Source organism: Herpailurus yagouaroundi, unplaced genomic scaffold (genome assembly GCF_014898765.1).
Source record: "Herpailurus yagouaroundi ecotype Mexico unplaced genomic scaffold, PumYag 100, whole genome shotgun sequence".
Taxonomy (NCBI): Eukaryota; Metazoa; Chordata; class Mammalia; order Carnivora; family Felidae; genus Herpailurus; species Herpailurus yagouaroundi.
In genome coordinates this window covers 21527381-21541574 of record NW_024412391.1, presented here as the reverse complement: position 1 = coordinate 21541574, position 14194 = coordinate 21527381, and the positions used below count along the sequence as shown (strand labels likewise).

The following is a 14194-nucleotide window of genomic DNA, read 5'->3' as shown; positions in this document are numbered from 1 at the left end:
CCTTTAATTTTCAAAATTGTAGTCAGGATAGTGTTACTTCTAAATCCATTGATATCACATTTTGATTTTGGAAATCAAAATAGAATATTGGTTATTAATGTTACAGAGAAATTTGTTTTGTAAGATGATATCCAACTTTGTATTATTATTTTTTTTAGTGTTCATTTACTTTTGAGAGAGAGACAGAGAGACAGAGAGAAAGAGAGACAGAGAGACAGAGCATGAGTAGGGGAGGGGCAGAGAGGGACGGAGAGAGAGGATCCGAAGCAGGCTCCGGGCTCTGAGCTGTCAGCACAGAGGCCGATGCGGGACTCGAACTCACGGACTGCGAGAGCATTACCTGAGCCGAAGTCAGTTGCTTAACCGATTGAGACACCCAGGTGCTCCCCAACTTTGCATCTTCTAATTGCCATGAATCTATAGCAAATATCTTACATACAGAGAATGTATATGTAGAAGTAACAGGTATCTGCTATATTCTTGGCTCAATCTATCAAAGACTGAATGTAAGGCCTATAACACTTACAGGCCAGTTTTCCACTGAGACAAGTGAAGATTTAAATAATGCCAATTCACTGCAAATGAATGTCTTTATAAGTAGTTTGTAATTTGTAATAAACATGTCAAGAAATTATTATGGTAATAAACTATCTTTTTAAAAAGTTTTTATTTATTTATTTTGAGAAACAGAGCACAGGAAGGCAGAGAGAGAGGGAGAGAGAGACGATCCCAAGCAGGCTTCACACTGTCAGGACAGAGCCCAATATGGGGCTTGAGCTCACAAACGGGGAGATCATGACTTGAGCCTGAATCACAGTCGGGTGCTTAACCGACTGAGCTACCCAGGTGCCCTGGTAATAAACTTTATCTTTTAAAATGTAGTATCTTAAGTGTATTTGTCTGTCTCAAGCACAGAACTACGGATTTTAGCCATTTCATCTTGACAGTTTGTTCGACTTATGCTTTATAAAAAGGTAACCTTTGAACAGTGATTATCCTGTCAACTTGGTACATGGTTTAATAGGTATTCAGTACAAGTATACACAATAGGCTTATTTTCTTTCATTCATGATGGTCTTTGATAATCTTGTGTGCTTAAATGGCCTTATTTCATCTGAGCATGCATTCCCATCCTTCATGAAGTATTTACTGAATGTTTACTCCCTGCCAGGCTTGGTATTAAGTGTCACAGATTTAAGGTGAAATAGCATGGCTCTTGCATCAGTGAGTTTGTCGTCTGTTTGAAGAAGACAGATATTGACAGTGGGAAATGACAACACGGTCTGTGATAAATGCTATTATGGAAGTTCAGCATGCTCCGGCATACAAAGAAGAATCTGGAGGTGCCAGAGGAAAAATTCAAGGATGTCATGAAAGAAATGATGTGTCCACTACTCAGAAGACTGAAGAACGGTTAGAGTGGGGGCACAAGGCAAAAAGAACTTCGGAAAGACTGAGTGTAGTTTTTACTGTGGCATACAGTAGATGATGACCAAATGGTGAAAGCTTTTGTCTGCTCCAAACTTTCGTTTGGACTTTACAAGGAAGACACTCCCAGACTTCTTAACCTGTGCTGTTTTTCCATGCCTACCTATCACAGTATGCTACATTTATCTGTTTTTACTCTCCATCACCTCCCTATAATGTAAGCATCATGAGGGCAGCTGTTCTGTCTACTTTCCTCTGGTGAACAGTAGCTGGGACTTCGTAGGGACCCACTAATTATGTATTAAACAAATAAAAGCCAATGGGGAACCACGAAAGAATTTTTAAAAGTGTCCTTTTATTGAATTCTTATTTATTTTAAAAAATATTTTAAATTTTATTTATTTTGAGAGGCAGAGAGAAAGCGAGAGCATGCATGAGCAGGGGAAGGGCAGAGAGAGAGAGAGAAAGAGAGGGAGAGAGAGAATCCCAACAGGCTCTGGGCCGGCAGCACAGAAACTGATGAGGGGCTCGAACTCACGAACTGTGAGATAGTGACCTGAGCCAAAATCACAAGTCGGACACTTAACTGACTGAGCCACCCAGGCACCCCACCACTAAAGAATTTTAAGTGTGGGAGTTGTCATGGCCGCTTTTCACAACGCAGGCCCTCTTGGACCAATGTTGCCCTTTTCCTTAGCTCTGTCTTTTATTCTCGCCTCCAATCACAATTCTATTGTCAAAACCATGTTTTCGTAAGTAAACCATGAAAAGAGACAATTTGATAATGATCTGGGAAGGATACTCTATATGCACTAGTTTACTTAGAATACATAAATGGCTTTCAGATGATCAGGACTTAGAAAGAATGGAGGCTGCAAGACAAATTGGAAAAGGCATGGATTTTGGAGTTGGACAGTCGTAAGGGCAAATCCCAGCCTCCAACATTTATTTACTCACTATACAAGCCTGAGGGAACTAACCTTCTATTCTATATAATGGCAATGCTATATACTTTTTAGGATTCTTGAAAGGATTGACTAATATAATACACAGAAAGTATTTGGCCTCAGAACTAATTGTGTAAGTGGTCTGTAGGAGGAAGGAGGTGGATACGTTTCTATTGGATGTGGGAAGGTATCTGTATTGCTGTTGTCAAGTGGAATGTCAAAACTGTAGACTTCTTCTATAGCAGACTTGGCCATGAACCCAGTAAGAAAAGAGACCACTAAACAGAAAAAGAGAGTTAGCAGGAACAATTTATGTAATACACAACTTTATATACGATCAGGTTTACAGAAGCAAAGTTGGATTTCCTCTTAGATCCCGTATTTTCACTAGGGATCCTGTTTGTATCTGAGACACAAATGGTATCCCTGCTCTTCAGGAACTTGCACACTGATAGGGATGATAGATATGTCAACCGAAATTGTCCATAGAATGTGGCATATACAAACATTTTAAAGATGGGAGAGCTATAGAAACATAGTTTCATGCTGTTAACAGAGTATGCTAAAGGAAATGAGCAAGGTAGCTTCAAAAGATGCAGAATTCATTTGTTAGATACAGATTGCATCCCTAAACTCTCAAGTGTCATACAAAACCAGTCTCACAGGTACAGCAGAGGGCTTAGTTTCAAAGTTATTAAAGAAGGTTCCTGCTTTTATTTTTGAAAGTGAACTGGAAAGGAGTACGGATATAAAGTAGACCATTTGGTTTATTATAGAGATACATTCTATATTGTTGGAAGAAAGCAGACGTTTACTAAGAGATCATGAGTAGTAATTTAAGGGTACTTGCTGAGTAGTGATGAAGACAGGAAATGGTGTTTAAAAAAGAAAAAAGCTCTTGGGGCACCTGGGTGGCTCAGTCGGTTGAGCTTCTGACCTTTGATTTCAGCTCAGGTTATGATCTCACAACCATGGGATCTAGTGCCACATTGGGCTCTGCACTGGATATGAAGCCTACATGAGATTCTCTCTCTCCTTCTCCCTCTGCCCCTCCCCTGCTTACATGCGCATGCCCTCTCTCTCTCTCTCTCTCTCAAAAAATAAAATAAAATTTAAAATTAAAAAAAAAAAAAACTCTTGGCAGTGAACTTTGGATAAATATATCCATCCAGGAGAATTCATTGTTGGACTCAATATAGCAAACATTGGCTGACATAAAAGTGGCTAATAGGAAAAATGACATCCCATAGGAGTGATTAGGACAAAACAAAGAGTAGAAGTCCACAAAATGAGAAATATTTCCTAAATGCTCATCTTTATTAATGAGGTAGTCATGAAAGAAATTAATTTCCCCAATTTTTCTATAAATTGGCTGCTGGTAAAGTAATAGTGATCTTTAGATGGCGTCTGACCTATTAAGGAAGAGGACAGTTAGGTACATATTATTTTGTGTAGATATTTGAGGACTATGAGACATTTACTTGCCATGTAACTTCGCACTACAATGGAAGAGTGACTTCTGGCCTATATCCCTTCCACCCCACTCCCAGCTAAACTCAGTGAAGGCAAAGTATGTGCTTTGGATACTGTGACATAGCATAATGTCACATAAGGTGCTCGATAAAAAGCTGAAAAATGCAGGGGTGCCTGGGTGGCTCGGTCAGTTGAGCATCTGACCTTGTCTCAAGTCACGATCTAGACTTCAGCTTAGGTCATGATCTCACAGCTTGTGAGCTCGAGCCAGCGTTGGGCTCTGTGCTGACAGCTCAGAGCCTGGAGGTTGCTTCAGATTCTTTGTCTCCCTCTTTCTCTCTGCTTCTCCCCCTTTTGTGCTTTTTCTCAAAAACAAACACAAACCAAACAAACAAAAAAACCAAAACAAATGCTTTTCTCTTTGTTCATAATTATATGTTTTCTCTTTGTTTTTTTCTCCTCTGTTTGCAAACAACGAGAGAGGGAAGGGAGGAGGTGGAGAGAGGTGGGAGAGAAGAAAAAAACTCATCTGCCCAGATGTCACAAATGTCACAAATGTCATTGCCTCTTCTTGCCTCAGACTTCCTTTAAGAAGTAAAAAGGATGAAGCCTCAAAATGGTGGTATTGTTTGGGATGTGTCAAATCCAATCTGCTGTGTACTCACAGATTATAGTACAAAGTCACTAAGGTCTTTTTTTTTTTTTTTTTTTCAATGTTTATTTATTTGGGACAGAGAGAGACAGAGCATGAACGGGGGAGGGGTAGAGAGAGAGGGAGACACAGAATCGGAAACAGGATCCAGGCTGCGAGCCATTAGCCCAGAGCCCGACGCGGGGCTCGAACTCACGGACCGCGAGATCGTGACCTGGCTGAAGTCGGACGCTTAACCGACTGCGCCACCCAGGCGCCCCGAAAGTCACTAAGGTCTTAAGGTAAACTCTTTGAGGCATTAAATTTCCTGTAAGGAAAAAGGAAAGTTTTTTGTGATAGATCTTACCTCTGTATGACTAAACTTTGTTTAATATTTGATTCAAGATGGAGCTGTAAAAGTACTCAAAATGATTCAAATTATTATTGCACATTTTAAGCTTCAATAATTAAAAAATTTTTTTTTAAGTCACAGGCAGTTTATCTTTCTATGACTAGATTAGGAAGGGGAAAAATGAAGAACCCACTGGTAGCAGGAAGAAGCAAGAGACTTCTAGGGTTTGGCATTTGATGAGATAGATCTTCAGTTGCTGTACATTTCCATTGTTTTTTCCATGGCAGAACATTCAGCAGAGACAGCACGCATGCCTGAAGCCAGGTTACTCTCACGTTCCACAACGATGTTGTTTGCAGGGTTATTATTGCCACATAGTTGGCTGTGCCCCCAGACAAATGGGGTGCTGGTCTGTTTCCCCCAGATCTTTATCCCAGTCTCCATCCCAAGGAGGACACTGCCATTTGCTCTCAGCCAGAGAGCAAGGTTCCTGGTTTGGTTGACAACATCCTGCTCAATATGACTTTTATCGTCATAGCTGAAGATATGATGACTGATTTCGCCAGATGTACCTGGTGGCGAGCACTGAAGGGACAAGTCAAAATGGTCGAAACCATTTTGCTTTCGACATCAGGATGATTCTTTCTGCACTTGATAAGAGGGTAAGGAATCCTTCAGGCTCTGATCTGGTGGTTTTTATCACAGGGGGATTGTCATAGCTTTTCATGGTCCAGGGAATAGATGTAAATTTCTTCCAGGTTGGAAATGAAGGAGCGCAATCCAAGGGCTGGGTGGAGACACGCTCTGCCTACAGTCAGTCCCTTTCTTCTCACATCCGGGCCCCAGCAACGCTCACTTCCATCCCGGATGTTAGCAGGTGGGGACCTCACTTCCTGTAGCTCTAATAACTTTTTTTTTAAGTTTATTTATTTGATAAAGGAGGTGGATGGACAGAGAGAGGGAGATGGAATCCCAAGCAGGCTCCACACTGTCAGCATAGAGCCCAATGCAGGACTTGAACCCACAAACTGGGAGGTCATGACCTGAGCTGAAACCAAGAGCTGATGGCGTAACAAACTGAGCCACCCAGGTGCCCTTCATAATTTTGTTAAATAGAATCACTTGTACAGTCTTTTATATTATGTTGTTCTAAAATCCTTTTTGTTCTTACAAAGTCATTGCTGCTTATGGTGAAATAATACAAAATTACACAGTGGAAAACTAAAAGTCCTCTTCCCTCCCCTCTCTACCAGTGATAACTCCCGGTTACAGTTTCTTCTATGTAATTCCAGAAATTTCCTAGAAATGTAAAAGCAAATGTGTGTGTATACTGTTAAAAGATAAACTGAGGCATATTAAAAATTGTAAGAGTTTATTTGAGCAAAAACTGATTCAAATCGGGCAGCACCAAACCAGAAGTGGTTAGGAGGGCTCCGCAGACAAGGACCAGGGGAAAGACTGATACAGAGAAAAGAAGGGAAGCAAGAAAGGAAATTATTGATTGGCCAAAGCTTTATGCCTATTGGCTGTTTATGACGCGTTGTCCCTAGTGTTTTAATTTTGTGACTTTGAGGCATTTGTAGGTTTAGATTTTGGTTTGCCTCTATAGGCTGCCACCGCAATAGAGCCACATCAGTCTAAGGGCATTTTTGTTTAATTTAACAATATATTTAACATAAATAGGCCTATGGTGTCCACAATGGTCTACAACTTGCTTTTTCCACATGACAATGTATTTGGAGTATCTGTAGTAACCACAATGTGCTTCACTGTACCCTATCTGGCAATTCTTTTCAAATTCTTATTGTTGGACGTTTCATTTTCTCAAGATTTTGTCTCCTCTATCAAAAATGTAGTTAGCATTTGTATGTATATGTGTGTGTGTGTGTGTGTATCGGCACACTTTCGCCAGGCTGACGTGGAATTACTAACGCAAAGGGTATGTGCATTTCCATGTAGACAGACACTGCAGAATTCTCTTCTAACACGTCTGTTTCAACGAAGGAACTCAGCAATAGCGAATGAGACAAAGAAAGTTTTCCTTCCCAACACTGGGCATTGTCAAGTTCTGTCGTTACCAATCATTCATAAACTTGGTTCTTAAATACTGAAGTTCATGTTTTTTCATAGTTTGTTAAGGGCATTCTTTTTTCTTGCCAAGACATTTCTTTCTTTCTTTTTTTTTTTTTTAAAGAGTAAAGCTCGTTTTGTTTCTCATTTATGCCCAGACTCTATTTTAGGAGATTGTTGCCATTTCTGAAAATGAACACAGACTTTTTCAGACATCAACCAATTATAATATGAAACAGGAAACCAAAGACCAGGTTTTAAAAGAACACTTTATTTCTTTTACCTATTATTTTTCGTGGGGTATTTGGCTTTAATGATCGTTAGTATATTTTAAAAGTACATTAGTCACGAAGAGCTACAAATTTCTCTACCCACTGAATGTCATTGTTTTCATGAGCTATATGAAGTTTTGGCAAATAACTCTTTTGTAAGAAGTATCTTTTAAATAAAATACGACAGTTTTTCAATGGAAGCTTAACCCCTAGTAGGAAGATACAAGAATAAGCTAATCCCAGTTTAAACTTTAGCAAGTTGTTGAATTTAGGTTAGTCCCTTGCCTTCTCTGACTTTGTTTCCTCAAATGTGAAAAGCCAGTTTTTGAGAAGACTAGAAAAAAATAAACAAAAGTTAGCTAGTGCAGTGCTTGCCATCAGATAGGTACTTGGAAAGTGATCGTTATTTATCTGAAGGCTTTATATACGATCCTGAGTTTTCCCTCTATTAGATGATTTAGAGTTTACACTTGGAATCTAAGACTGGCTTTAAAATTTTCATTTTGAGGAGTATTATGTTCTATAAGACATATTTATAATTGTTCTTTACTTAAAAAGGATAAGTAGGTTTGATTTGATTGAAAACAAATTGCCTACTTTTGGCACAGTGAGTTATTATGCCAATATGCAACTATTATCAGAAAAAAATTAATACATCTAGGAGTTTCTATCTTTTGACTGATGTGCTGTGTTTCTAACTAGACCCTATAAAGTTTTAACACATTGTGTTAATCCAACGTTGTTCACTTACTTGGTTTCCAATTATTTCATCACTATAACACATTTTTAATAACAAACTTCAGAGTAGAAGGTAGCACATACAGTTTTTACTGAAATATATTTCTTCCCCCACACCAACTTGCTAATCCTAAATAATAGATATAAGGACAAGGATGGGCTTGGGTTAATATATAATTATGTAATTTTTGGAGAACATATCATTATGGATTACTTTATTTTTCTCTTAATTGAAGATCAGAGAAAAGATTTCTGGGTTAGCCATTTTATAAAAGTAGAAAAAATCATTAAGATTATAGTATGTAGTATATACATATTTTTGAAAGTTGAACAGCCAAAGGTATACTTCCTGCATCACATACAAAACTTAAATCCTTGAATGGTGAGAGATTTCAGTGACTAAAGATTTTAGTAATGTCTCATTCCCACTTGATGTTAAGAACTAGCTTTCCTGAAATTGTCAATCACTGCCCGATCACTCTTCATAAATAAGAAGAGCTTCCATTTGTTATTCAATATTTAATTATATGTTTTACACACAACTTCCCATTTATTTATTTATTTATTTATTTTCGCATGAGGAAACAGAGCCTTAGATTCAGTGCTTCTCCATCGTCACATAGGTACAGCTACAAAGAAGACCCTGGTGACTTTGACTTCCAAGCCGGTGCATTCTGCCATTACACAATACTGCTCTCCCCTCAGGTTAGGAGATGAAATAACGGTACGTAGAACTTAGGGCTGCTTCCGATTTCTTCTTTTTACTCCGCAGCACCATCTACCAACTACTGAGAATTTTTCTGAGTGCTCGACCCAGAGCGCAGGTGATCAAGGGGCACTCAGTTTCAACTGTACTTTCAATATGTAACTTTCATGGATTAAATGGGAAACTGGCATTCAAAGAAAGAGGGAGACTGGATAGGCTACCACAAGTTTGCCTCATCCTGACGTTCGTGACACACAGTGACAAACTGTACATTTTCAGCAGCAGGGGCAGGCGCATAACCGTGCCAATCCCAAGGCCTTTTCAACAATTCCATCTCTATGTCCTTGAAGCTTTTGGTTTCAGAGAAGAGAAATGATAACTGGTCACATGCTAGTCCATTATGTCACCAGGAGAAAACCAGTCATCTTATCTTTCAGATAGAACATGAGGTATTAAGATGCTAAAAACAGAATATAAATAATGGCTGGTGTGTGGTTGCTTTAGAAGTTTTATGTCTTTGAGAGATGATTCTCTAAAAATTTGCTTACTTATAAAACTGATTTTCAAGAGATTTTATTTTTCTTCAAGTAACAAATTTAATTTGGTGAGTATTTTGGCAGGGAGAGAAATGGTGGGTGGGCAAGTTAGTGATCATATCTTCCTGTGATTGTTGTGTGTATTCCTGGTGGATAAGCTGAGCAATTTTTTAAAATGTAGACTCTAACATACTAGTCGTGAAACAACATGGTGTATGAGAGAGACCGAAAGAGAGACAGAGACAGAGAGAGAAAGAGAGATGGCGGGAAAGTAAGTGATCAGAGACTGAGACAGGGATGGAAGGATAGCAGGATGAAGAGAGCAACAGAAGATTAGTCAAGTTCAGGGAGGTATGGGACTTGGTAGGAGGGGGAGTTGAGGCTGGAGAGGTAGATAGCAGTCATATATGAGGGTCTTCTGGGCTATGCTGATGGACCCCAAGTTAATCCTTTAGGCAGCATTGAAACGGTCAGATTTGTATTTTACATCTGTGGAGAATGCCTGTGTGGCTCAGTCGGCTGAGCGTCCAACTGAGTGTCCAACTGTTGGAGATCAGGTCACAATTTCAAAGTTCATGACTGGAGCTCCACATGGGGCCCCGTGCTGACAGTGCTGTGGAGACTGCTTGGGATTCTCTCTCTCTTCCTCTCTCTCAAAATGAACAAATAAACTTAAAAACAAATCTGTGGAGAAGGTGAGGTAAGGAGATACGGGCTCTTTGAGCCTAGAGGCAGAGAAACCAGTTGGAAGGCTGTTGCTATTATCTAGAGCAGAGACAATGACGTCTTGAACTTCAAGGGAAGTTTTAGGGATGGAGAGAAGAGGATAGAAATAGAAATCAATAGATTGCTGGGGTGTGGGAAGGTTAGGGAAAACAAGGAATCTGATGTGACACCAGGTTTCTCACTGGGCTGTATGCCATCCACTCCCAAGAAAGGAGCAGGGATGGTGAGCAGGGTGGGGACTCATTTGAGCATGTTGCATCTGAGGTGACTGTGGGGTATCCAGAGAGTTTTGTTGTTATTGTTGTTGTTTTCATTTTTGTTTTTATTAATTTTTTAATGTTTATTTATTTTTGAGAGAGAGAGAGAGAGCAGGGGAGGGGCAGAGAGAGAGGAAGACACAGAATCTAATGCAAGTTCCAGGCTCTGAGCTGTCAGCACAGAATCTGATGTGGGGCTCGAAGCCATGAACTATGAGATCCTGACCTGAGCCGAAGTCGAACGCTTAGCTGACTGAGTCACCCAGGCACCCCTTTATTTTTGTTTTTAAGCCATACGATTTGGAAGCTCAAGGGAGAAAAGAAGGGCTGTGTCATTAATAAATAATAATAATAGTCGGAGAGATACAGTATGCCTAATATTTTGAGAAGATAGTGTCTGGAGTCAGACTACCTGAGTAATGAAGAACCATCATTTACTGACTGTGTGAGTTTGAGCAAGTTGCATAATTTCTCTGTGCCTGAGTTTCCTCATCTGTTGTGAGAATTAAATGAGTTGATACATGTAAAGCTTTTAGATCAGTGTTGGGCACATAGTAAGTACCATATACCGGTTTGTTGTATTGTTGTTATTTTTAATTCAGCTCTCATTTATTGCACACTTGCTCTGGGCCACACCTATGCTGAGAGCTTAGAGGCAGTTTCTCGCTCACGCTCCATAACACCTTGGGATGGTGATACTGTTGTGATCTAAAGAAACTCAGACCTCAGGAAGGCTGATCAGATTGCCCAAAGCAACCCACGGGAAGTAAAGGGCACAGCCAGGATGCAAACTCAAGCCTGAAGGACAACAGGAGTCCAAGGCCATTAAGGTGATACCTGAAACCATGAGAGGGTATAAAGGGAGAGGAGCCAGGAAACACCCACGTTCCTCCAGAGGTGGGAATAGGGGCAGAGAAAAGCAACTGAATACTTGCTATGCAAAAAGCAGAAGCAGGTTAGCCAAGTCGATTGTAGCTGGAGCCCAATAAAGTAAGGATTTACTTTCAGGCTGCTTTTATAATTCCTCCTTTTCCTCTACCCCTCACATTGAGATTTTACATTTTACACTTCTGTGCATGAAAAAAAAATTACTAATTAGACACACAAATCTTGACTCCTATACCAGAGGCATCACGTTATCTGATAGACTTAAAGTATGATGGAAGAACTTAAAACTTTGAAGCTCTGAGCTGCTGATCTATGTTAGAGCTGAAGAGCTTTCTCCTTCCTTAGGCGGTGGTCATAGGGATTAATAATCCTATCTGCCTCTGTGTCCCAGTTCAGTGTTACTTCCAGGGTCCCCCTAGCCTATTTTCATGGTCTTTGTCTGGAGTTCCTGGGATTTATTCTGTATATATGTTCTAGCTTGCTAGGGCTGCCCTAACAAAGCACTGCAGAGTAGGTGGTTTAAACAACAGAAATTTATTTTATCACAGTTCTGAAGGATAGAAGTCCCGGGTCAAGGAGTCCACAGGATTCGTTTCCTCCAAGGGGCATAAGAGATGGGTCTGTTCCAGGTCCCTCTCCTTGACTTGTAAATGGCCATCCTCTCCCCGTGTCTTCCATCCATCCTGTATGTGTTCAAATTTCCTCTTTGTGAGGATGCTAGTCATATTGGATTAGAAGCCACCCTAGTGATCTCATTTTAACTCGATTACCTCTGCAAGGACCTTGTCTACAAATAAAGTCACATTCCGAGGTACTGGGGTGGGACTTCAATGTATGAATTTCGAAGGGACATAATATGGCCCACGAAAATATCAATATCCTAATGATGTTTACTTTAATTGTTAAAGACTTTGACTTTGAATCCAGTATGGAAATGCAGTACAAGTAAAAAAAAAATTCTCCCCCACCATTTTGTAGTATCAACAAAAGGAAACAAATTTTCAATTTACATCCTCCCAGTCAGATTTTCCTTTTCCAGGCCATAAGATATTGAATAAAGAAGCTTTTTTCCTTGTCTTGATGAGGAATAGAGATTTGCACTCAGTTTTAAAATTAATTTTCACGAGTGTACCTGCTCATTCAGCCAACTCTGTCTCTTGTGGTCAACATCCTTTAGGGAATGGGAAAACCATAACTACCATGACCAACATTCTGGGCATTAATTGCAGTCACTCTCCCAGGTGCTGTGGAAAGGGGAGTGGATTATAAAGATTCTCTGACCTCAAGATATGTTTAACTTCATGCTATTATTCTTAACCCTTTTTGTATCATAGAGGCTTTGGGAATCTGGTGAAAGCTAGCTTTTCTTCTCAGAGATATTTATATACAAAGATAAACAAAATTATGTATATAGTTGCTTTTGTTGCATTAGATCAAAACACTTTTATAAAGAATTGTGCCTTTTCCACCCTCCTTTACATGCAAAATTAATTTCGGGCAACTTTCTAAAAAAATAGGAAGAAGGAAAGAAAGAAATCCAATGTGCGCAAATAAAATTAAACCATAAAGTTTGTCTTTGCTAAAAAATAAACTTCAATGAGAAGGCATCTCTCCCATGGCTTGAATGAGAAGCTGAAATTACTGAATAGTGTCTGGCGTGATGTCTAGGCACCTTTCTGTAGACTTTCTGCTTTGACGGGAACACAGGCTGAAAAGCTGCGCTCACAATGGCATGTTGTAGCAAACAGAATCAGTTCATGTTCACAAAAGACACAGTGGGCTTATCATAAGAGAACGCCAAGATATTCCAAGATTATCTGACGTGGATAGTGGATTTATGTTGTTTAATTTCCACCGGCTTCACATCACTGAGTTTTGTCTTCAGCAACGGAATGCTGTTGATGTCAGCAGAGGGAAGATTAAGAGTTCATGTTTCAATTTTCAGGTTGTCTGATCAGAAGTACTTTAAAGAGTTGCGGAGTTTCAAGTTGTCAGCATATTTCTGTATCACAGATTTGTAAAAGAGAAGGAGTTCATATTCTGCTTTCATTTCATGAGAAAACATTTTGAAAAGGCAATGATTCAAGGCACCAGCATTAACAAAGTTGATACCTTACCATAGACAAGCAGGGCCAGAGAAAGCAATGGGTGTAGAACTTCTTCCTCTAAGCTGTGTCACAAGCACCACAGATGTTCTGTCTATTCACAAAGTGCCCAACGAGTTATATTTGCAGAAGAAACTTCTCAGCATTTCAAAGATATTGATGGATTTGAAATTTCTGAATGGACTTGCTAAATAGGAGTTTATTTTTGAAGGCATCAGCTGGCTGCATAAAGCAGCTTCCAATTCCTCCATTGGATGCCTCAAAACATTATTTTTAAAAAGTCGACCATCATGGAATAATTTCATTTTTTTGGAGGTACTGCTTTAACCTGTCTCCTTTGCCCCAAACCATATACTAACTTGACCATTTTGGGGGTACCCAGATTTTACCACTTACTTTGTTGTTATTTTAAGAGCAGGCTGATTCATTAGGGCCCACCCAATTTTGGTAAAGTCTTGCCTTTTCAACCTTAGTCTTCTTTTCTTAGAAAAGATCTACACTTGCAAATTTTTGGAAGAAAAATTATGAGATACTAGTCCTGCATTTTTGGTTTCGCGTTCCTTCCACTGACAAGAAGTCATCCTGCCAATACAACTCGGGCTGTGGTGTTCTGTCACACGTAGGAGGAAGCAGAGCCAAAAAATATTTGGTATTTCTTCCTTATTATTTTCTTTGACATTTTCTAACTTAAGCCAATCCTGATGTAAACAAAGACAGATGCTCATCATCATAATGGCAGGGCACATATTTTAATTCCTACCAGTGGAAAGCTGTTCTGACACACGCCAACACTGATGAGGATACAGGGCACGTCTATAGGAGCAGCCATAATAGACACAGAAATAACGTATTCACTAAGGTGTTTGGGGGAAAAAATCACATAAAAATTACTGTTGTGTGTGCATTTCTGTCCCAGTGTACGTTCAAATGCATATCCATATGCCTGATTCACAGACCTCCCTCTGATGCCCCCGCCATAGACCCCAGGTTAAGAGTGCTGGCATAAACGAGTGGACCGTATCTTCAACGAAACCCCAAATCCAGTGTGAGTCCAATGGTGGGAGA

The 14194-nt window shown here is 39.7% G+C and overlaps 1 pseudogene; it reads right to left on the bottom strand.

Annotated features, from left to right (window-relative positions):
- Window positions 1-5080: 5080 nt before the first annotated feature.
- On the bottom strand, window positions 5081-13958 carry LOC121027999 (gametocyte-specific factor 1-like; annotated as a pseudogene).
- Between the last annotated feature and the right edge of the window lie 236 nt (window positions 13959-14194).